General features: G+C 45.8%; 1 long non-coding RNA gene across 1 annotated transcript; it reads right to left on the reverse strand.

Annotated features, from left to right (window-relative positions):
* Positions 1 to 3,234: 3,234 nt before the first annotated feature.
* LOC137849143 (uncharacterized) lies at positions 3,235 to 5,564 on the reverse strand. Its single transcript, XR_011091739.1, has 2 exons — positions 5,242 to 5,564; positions 3,235 to 4,965 (listed from the first exon to the last, which is right to left on the reverse strand). It is a non-coding gene; the product is annotated as an uncharacterized lncRNA (long non-coding RNA).
* Positions 5,565 to 7,354: the final 1,790 nt, after the last annotated feature.

Raw genomic sequence — 7,354 nt, forward strand, 5'->3', positions numbered from 1 at the left:
AGATTGTCATTGGGTTTCTAGGTCTGTATTTCTTGATGTCAACTAGGTACGGAACAAATCAAAGAAGACAGGCAGTTTTGGAACCAACAGACTACACCTGGGTAGCCAGATAGCATACCATATAGGCATCCTTCTTCACTTCTATGAAATTCTGAAGTGGTTCACCTGGGAAATACAACAGCAGCATAGTTGTTAGACAGCCAGTAATGTGAAAGGCTTTGTTCAATTGACTGCTGCTTGTAAGCAATAATTACATCATGACAGAAAGTGACAGAGTGACATAATTTTTTAGTGCATAACTCCGGTCTGTATGTGAATAGCTGGATTAGTATGAATGGGAAAGAACCACATAAGTAAATCTACACAGGAAATAAAGATAGATAGAATCATTTTTGTCTGTTCTTCTAAAAGCTGTCTATTAATTATGAAGCCACAGCACTGCTTCAAATGCTGGAATTGACACTGTTCCTGTAAATTGACACTGTTCCTTTCATTTCATTAGACCAACTATACAGAGTTGTATAGAGAGGACTATTCTTGTGAAGAAGAGTTGTATAGCATAGCCTAAGTACCCTAAATCTAAGCAGGTAAAATCATACCTAGTAAAGAACATGTCTTTCTTTCATGAGGTAAGTGTAAGAGCATTACCAAAATTCCGTCCTGACTTGGGGAACAAAAAACCAAAACTGTGCAAAAGAAATCATGAGCCACTGGGATGAGTGCTCTGGCAAGCAGACCCAGATTCTTCAGATCCTTTGCAGCAAATCTACCCAGGCTATCATTTGCACTTCCTATCTACTTCAGTGCAACCAACTTTTGATTTATCCTCGGAGTATTTCCCAAGTTTTTCAGTCCTTCCCCAGACCTCTCCCCTTCACACGGTCCATGAAGCCCACCTTCAGCCAGAGAGGAGGCATGGCCACCCTGAAGAAATAAAATGAATGGGGACAGTCCCTGCCACCTCATCCTAGTACTACGTACTGGGACCAGGTTGCCATAGGCATCTGTCCCTGGAGTGGAGCAGGGTGGAGCATTAATCAGAAAGGAATTTGTCTCTATTGCCGAGAGCAAGCCACATTCCTCATGGATATCACAAGTCTTCTTTTCATTCCCTGTGGAGCTCTTGAAGCCCTCTGCTCAGGGAACCTCACTGCTGGAGACCCCTGTATGTTCTACAGGGACTCCTGGTACCTCAAGTGACCTGAGGTGTGGATTTCACAGCTCAACTGGAAGCTTGAGCGATGCATAAGCCTTAGGTATTGCAACCTGTTCCTTCCTTAGATCTCTCCTTACCTACGTATGGACAAGATTGTCAGGTGTTGTTTTTGAACCTTCCAGTACCCACTAATCACTGAATTGAAAAAGCCAATCTGCAAGCAAGGACTGGATTTCCAACAAAAAACGGAGAGAAGCACTGGAAAAGCTGTTGTGAACAATAGCCCCCTCTTGTGTGTTAAAGGAGCAGCAGGTCTGTGTCTGCATAGGCCTGAGCTTTGGAGCTTTACGCAAACTTGGTAAACTTGTGAGGAAAGCAACCAGTGCAAGTGGCTTCCCCAAGGGGCGACTGGCCAGAAGCGAACGCCTGACAGTGGCTGCCCAAGCTGACGGCTTAGCTCTGGTCTGGATATATCATAAGCTTTGTTGCGCAGGGTAGAAGTGAATTTCCATCATGAAAAACAGCCCGGTGCTGTATGATATCATGTTTATTTCATAAAGAAGCAAGGAGGGAGGAAAACTTGACTGTTTTCTAAGACTCTTGCACATCCTCAGCACATTGAGCACGTAGGTCCTAGCACTGCACTAGTAAGGGAAGACCTCAATCAGGAGCAGATTATTCTTGATTAATTTAAACTGGGGGAGCGGGAATCACACCAGACAAAGACGTCCTTTTCACCAACATAGTTTATTTTGCCTGTCACGGCTCTACACGAAGACAGTAAAAAGGTAACAAATAAGGCAATATTCCCTCCTTCCCCTTCCCTCTCCTCCCCTCCACTTCCTTCCCCGACTCTCTCCTCCCCTATACTCCTGTACATTCCCCCCACACACACTCCCCTACACTCTCCTCACCTACACTCCCCTACACACACCTCCCCTACACACTGCTCCCCTACACTCCTCTACACTCTGCTCCCCTACCCTCTTCTTCACCCAGTTCCCCTACACTCCCCTACATTCTGCTCCCCTACCCTCTTCTTGACTCAGTTCCCCTACACTCCCCTACACACACCTCCCCTACCTTCCCCTTCACTCAGTTCCCCTACACTCCCCTTCCCTACACTCCACTCCACTCTCCTCTCCTACACTCCCCTATACTCTCCTCCCCTACGCTCCCCTACACTCTCCTCACCAAACAATCCCCTCCCCTACACCACCCTACACTACCATACACTACCCTACACTCCACTACACTCTGCTCCCCTGCCCTCCCCTGCCCTCCCGTGCCCTCCCCTGCCCTCCCGTGCCCTCCCCAGAACTCCCCTGCCCTCCCCAGAACTCCCCTGCCCTCCCCTGCCCTTCCCTCCCCTCCCATTCTCGTTTTTACCCTTCCCTCCCCTCCCTCCCGTTCTCTTCATTCCCTCCCCTTCCCTCCCATCTTCTCCTTTCTTCTTCTCCTCTCTTCTCCTTTCTTTCACAAATTGCAATGGAGAACAGGGAGAAGCATCACTTCCAGTCACTTCCGTCGTTCTCGTAGCTCATGTCACTGCCTGATTCGTGGCAATCCATCAGCAGTATCCAGAAGCGTTCCAGCTGCTGTGCTACTAGGTGAGCAGCAGTCTCCAAGGGGCAATCACGGACTTCTTGCTGTGGCTCGGACACGGCACTTTCAAGTCCACCCTGGCTTGGCCATGTCCTCTTGCTACGTCCCCACCTACATTACAGTTCTGCTTAGAAGCCGAAGCACGGTGCTGAAGTAGTTCCACTCCTTCCATTTGCAATGATTGAGTTTGTCTAGCCAAGTGGTTTCTGTCCATAGAACACAAGAAAGAGGTTTTGCTTAGAAACAATGCAAGGAGGACTTCTTTTCCACATGGGCAAGGAATAGTCACGCTTTTCTAATAGAGACTCCAGTGGAAGAGAGAATGACAGATCATTCTGAGAGCTTTGAAATATCCCTTGGGGATGCTTAGTGCAGAGGACCAGAGGAAAGCTGTCCAAAGGACACCAGAGAATCACTCTGAATTACTTCCTCACAGACACATGTCCTTACTATGTCTGATATGGCTTCATGTCTGATATGGCTTCAGCTGGTTTCAGGGTTCTTGTTCACCTAAAACCTAAATTCGGAGTTGTAAATGAAGATGGAAAGATTGACAAATGTATAAATCACTGATGGGGAAAAAAAAAAAAAAAGAAAAAAAAGTGCTTTGAGAACTTTGGCCATTAGCCCTGGAAAGCATCAAAGTACTGTCCTCTGAAGCAAATGCCTTCTTCTCTTGATACCTAAAGAGGTAAATCAATCCAATGTTGTAACATTAGAAAAGCAAACACTAAACACAAGCAAAGGAGAAGAACACAAGTAAGCAATTGCAATGCCTATGGGGCTATTGCAGGGTTAGGCAAAGAACTATTGTACCATGAAATCTTGGGATAGAAGAAATATTATGTGCATTTTTTACTGTTTCATTTGTTGAGCTAATTTAGAAGTGGATATAAAATTGTTTTCTTTTTTTTTTTTCCTCTTGAGTTCACTCCTTTTTATAGGATTTCATAATAGAATAGATATATACTAAATAAAAAAAAAAAAAGATTCCAAGCAGGTAATCATATTCACAATTATTTTTTCAATCCAGAAACAATAGCAAGGATGAGCTGAAAAGTATTTCTATGCCATTAGAGTGTCAAGGTGTGTCCCATACGTTAGTAACAGTCAGAGGATTCATTTTGGAGAACAAAAGATATCTTGAAAGAAGTAAAGACAGAAGTAAATATGCATGCATGTACATCTCTCTCTACAGAAACCTAAGAAACTCGTATGCAGGTTAGCTTCTTGCGCTCTCTTCTCAAAGTTCTAGTGAATACAGCATCAGTGTGTGTTCCAAACATTACCCTCAGTCCAGCACGGATACACACGAGAGGTCAGTCTGCAGGTTGCGCAGGCCAAGAAACTGCTCTGGCTTGATGGGAAGAGCCAAGGCAGAAGTTGCTGTCAGAGAAAAGATGCTGTCAAAGCGTGTCACGTCCATGCTAGAGCCTCTCTCCCACCATCTAGCTCTACTGCATCTAGATGCATCTATACTAGAGCGTCGCTACTTAGCCAGTCTGGGGGATCTTAGGAGCCTTCTGAAGACCCAGAGGAGGGGCTCTTTGTCCTTTCTGTTTTAACAGCCAGTGAAAACTCTTACCGTTTGACACAGAGTGGCTGAAAAACACAAAGTGGACTTGCAATCTTCACAGCTTCGAAGCAAGTGGAGATTGTGGAGGTTGTGGAGTAACCAAGGAAACTGTTGATCTAGAAGCAGCCTACAGATTGTGTTTAGCCAGGGCCTTGTATTGCCCTTCTGGCTGATCTGCCAGCAATTCAAGAAAGTCTCCCTGGCAAGCCAGCCCTGGAGTCACCCAAAACTTGGTGAAACCCATGAGATTAGAAAGGAGACAGTTGCACTCCATAAACTGCAGGTTTCTGTGCTTTTTGCTTGCTTGCTTGCTTGCTTGTTTTCCAGGCTGAATTGGATTAGCTGGACAAGTTGGCAGCTGCCTACAGACAAATACCTTATCAGGAGTCTAAACTACGGGATTGCTCTAACTGAGAACAATGAATTGGACTTGACGTCCTTAGGAAGTCTTTCCAGCTACGCTTTCTACCACTACAGAAATGCACCTGATTCTTTCACAAAGCTTACGGGTGCTGACTGCAAATAGTCCTCATCATTCTCCGTTGCCTTCCTCATCTCCATTCTCTTTTGGCCCGTGAAGCTTTTCCGAGCAGAGATGAAGATCAGCTCTAATACGCAGTCTGGGATTCTGCAAAGGAAAAGAAGAATCCTCCTGAAAACTCTTTGCAACCTCACCCGCCATCCCCAAAGCAAAGAAGAGCAAAAGAACACCGCTTGATCACAGCAAGCATCAACTCGAGCATAGGTCTCCTGCAAGTGTAGCGGGGTTCAACAGCTGCCAAACAAGCTTAAGGAGCACACCCAGAATCAAGTCCATCAAACCGTGTCTTCAAACAGGTGCTTGAAAGAGTTAGGTTTTCTTAGGCGTGAGGAATGAAAAAGAAAGCAAGAACTGACAACTTACCAGCACACAGTTTCCCTCGAGCTTGCTTGGCTTCATTCCGCACCTGAGGCTGGGCTCCCAAGCAGGATTGAGCAGCATTGTGCAGAAATGCCAAAGCCTCCCCAGCTGTGCTGGATCTTCAGCCCCAAGGGCTTTGGCTCTGTTGCCTCCTCAGCAACATGGGCAATTGCCCAGGCAAGCCGGTGTCCAGCAGCTCGACTCAGGAAGCGCAGCCCCCCCTTGCCACCGCTTGCCACTCACACCAGGAGCCCCCGCGGTGGTGGCAGCCGTTGCGCGGCGCTTGGTGCAGTGCGGTGCGGTGTGGGCAGAGGGCTGCGGGCTCCTTCTCCTTGGGGGCGGCTCTGCCATGGGGCGTCCGCTGCGGGGCTGCTGAGGCGGCGGGGGGCTCCATGGGGGAGCGGAGGGCAATGTGCGCTGGGGCTGGGACGGGCCTGGGGCTGGGGCACCGCGCCGCCGCCGCCATGCCAAGCGGCACTCCTGGCATCTGTGCTGCAGAGCCAGCCAGTGTGATGCCTTGGTGTTTGTGACTTCACAGAATCACAGAATGTCTACGTTGGAAGAGACCTCAAGACCATCGAGTGCCAAACAAAGGCAACTCTGCATTTCCTTCTTAAACACCCGGTTTCTTCAGAAAAACAAAACAAAACAAAACAAAAGAAAAACAAAACAAAAAACACAGAACTTCATCCCTCACACGGGATTCCTGAAGTGAGCCTGCAGGGGCTGCCAAAGGCAGCAGCTCCTCAAGCACTGCTCCCACACGGCTCCCTACCACGGGCTCCATCCATCCCCCAGGAGCAAACTTGGTCAAACTAAGCCCCTTTGGAGATATTGTATGGCAGGCCTTACCAAATGCCGGACAAAGGAGAAGATCTAACCCATTTAGGAAACCAATATTTGCAACAACATCTTACAGTTTGGTGCAAGCAACTAGAACAAATCAATGTTTTAGGCACTAGACCTTTTATTTGCCTCCCAAGGGGAAGGATGCACTTTAATCAATATTAGTTGCTGTATGTGTGTAAATGAGGCAGGAGGAATTGAGACTGAGCACGAAAACATTTGGGGAAAGACTACGGTAATAAGGTGATTAGTCTAAGGTGATTACGTAAGGTAATTCAAGATGACACCTCCTGGGGTTTTCGAGAATTATGCAACAAAATAACCTTTTGGTTACCCAACTTTTCTTGGCTTAAGCAATCGTTTAGAGGAATCCTGATCTTCTTTTTAAGAGTAGTAGTCTTGACTTGTGTAGTGGTACAATGTGCATTTTGGTGCTGTATGAAGGACTAGATTATGATACCTGGAAGTGTAACTGAAACAAGCACCAAGTCAAAACTGGTAAGAATTTAATGAAAACTTTTAATCAAGAAGGATTGTAATAAGCCAAAGAATTTTCTTAGGCTCAAGAAAAGGGGGGACTTGAGACAGGGAACAAGATAAAGACTGGTGATTCCTAGGTCTGAGCTAGCACCATTGTATGTTAAGCACCCGAAAGACGAGGAAGTAAAAGACTGTGTCTTTTACTTTCCGCTGGCTCTTTGCTTGTAATACAAGCTTCACCATTCTAACTTGCAATTTAGGCAATCTTAAAACAACTGAACCATGACAGTAAAATATGAAATTCTTCGTATTTTCAAAAGTAGTCTGCAATTTCATTAGCAGAACACACAAAACATAGTCTTTGAATGTGACTTTAATGTACACAGGGATTTTTGTTATTTTTAAAGCTCATCACTTTTTTATTACATTGTATTATGCCCCAAAATATATTCAGAGGAAAGATAACTAAAGGTAATTATACAAAAATACTGAGCGCTTCTTACAAATGTTACAAACATATGGATTTGAAAAAGTTAGAAATTCACAGGGACATTCACCCTTCTACATTTCGCTACAGTTTGGCTGCGATGGATGTTTCCTCACAGCAAAACATGTCCTGGACTACATGCTTCTTTGTGTATTAGACACAGAATAATCTTCCCCATGCTCATTTACAGTCCAACCTGTGCAATATTCATGTTCACACCGCCACAGCATACTTTCGAGTAATGAACCTCTAGGCTTATTATCCTGCCTGGAGAGCTAAACCTCAATTCACTCTGGTAGCAAC

Source organism: Anas acuta, unplaced genomic scaffold (genome assembly GCF_963932015.1).
Source record: "Anas acuta unplaced genomic scaffold, bAnaAcu1.1 SCAFFOLD_47, whole genome shotgun sequence".
NCBI classification, from domain to species: domain Eukaryota; kingdom Metazoa; phylum Chordata; class Aves; order Anseriformes; family Anatidae; genus Anas; species Anas acuta.